The following is a 1675-nucleotide window of genomic DNA, read 5'->3' on the forward strand; positions in this document are numbered from 1 at the left end:
TGCAATGTGTGGTTGCACAGTGTGTGTTTTCTGGGTGTAATGTTTATATCCAACTTATCCTATTGCATTGAATATACTGGTGGAAAATTAAGATGCAGTATTCTGGTATGGCTTCCTCTCCACCCTAAAATGATATATTTTAAAGGAGTGATACTTTGCATGGTGAGCCCTCTTGATTGTAAGAACTTGGGGTTTTTTTTTTGTGTTACATCTTGTTCTTAGGGTGTAAGAATATGCATCTAATAGGAATGTCTGCTTGAGGATTTTGTAAGTCATGTATTTTGAAACACAGAATATATGTCCTTCACACAGACTGATTCTTCTTTAATTGTCTTTTTTTCTCTGTCTGCAGCCCTAAACATGCTGCTAAAACTAGTGTCAGTTATAAGTGTGAGTTATTAAAGGAAGGTGACATTCAGTGTCTCCACAGTGAAATTCCAAAATATTTGGAAATTTCAGTAATGTGCTTTCATGTCTTTATACTCTGAATCTGTCCTTTCAGAATGTAAAAAAAAATGAAAATTATTCTCAGCCAAACAGCTATTGTAATTGAAATTAAAGGCACAGCAAGAGCAGGACAATTGCTAATCAAGTAGATATCTAACTCTATCCTTTATTAGAAGCAGGTTTATAGAAATAAAAGCAAATTATGGGTTCTTTTGACATGTTTGCTGTTGTACAAGACTTTTTCAATCCATGCATTTTTCTTATTTTTGAGGAAAATACAAACACACTCTCACTTTGTATATTTTACTTCATTTTTAGATGAGTGATGGAAAATAAACATGATATAAAAGCATGTGGAGATAGTTTATATATTTACAAGTCATCTAGGAGAGGGTGTAGAAAGAAGCATTACTGTAATTTCACAATACAAAGCACTTTTAAAAAATTTCTTGGCTTTTTAAAGTGAATTTTTCTTTTGAACATACCAAATTCTGTGGTTACAAACCTTCAGCCGCCTCAAAAGTGGTAGAAGTAAACTTCAATATGAGTATTTAACATTATCACAAATTCATTTATTGTTTATTGGAGGGGATGTGGAGACTTTAGTGCTAATTACTCAGTCTTGACTTCTCAGCAGGTGACTGTAGAAGAAATGAAGAAGTCTTAAATAGATTTGAGATTTTTAAAATGAAGTATTTCTTCCTAGATTTGTGTCAGGAATCTTTTTAGTGCATTTTGTACACATTATCCAATTAAATGGGAAGAAATGGATGTTGTACCAAAGTACACAATCTATATATACATAGCAATTAAAGCCTTGAAATTTATGTATCTGGAGAGTGTAATTAGGAATTATTTCACAAATTATAGAATAAGAGAACGTAGTCTGGTTGCAGAGGAGTCTTCCCTGCTGCTCTATGTGATTAGTTAGTAAAACATCACATTTGCCTGAAGTTCTGAGTCAAAAATTACATGTAAGGTACATTACAGCTTGATTTAACTGGATTAGGAATGATGAAAGAGAATAGATGGGATAGATGAGGAGTTAAATAAAGAGAGGAGTGAAAAAGCCCAACTCCTAAACAGATGGCTAAAGGATTATTGCCACCGTCAAAATTTTGGGTTCTTTGACCATGGGGCAAACTCCATGGTACCCAGTCTCTCAAAATCAGATGAGATTCATCTGTCTAGGAAGAAAAAAAGGACTGTAGCCCATAAATTAGCGAGG

The sequence above is a fragment of the Empidonax traillii genome, unplaced genomic scaffold (genome assembly GCF_003031625.1).
Source record: "Empidonax traillii isolate 1590-97213 ecotype Southwest subspecies unplaced genomic scaffold, ASM303162v1 scaffold1688:size105227, whole genome shotgun sequence".
Taxonomy (NCBI): Eukaryota; Metazoa; Chordata; class Aves; order Passeriformes; family Tyrannidae; genus Empidonax; species Empidonax traillii.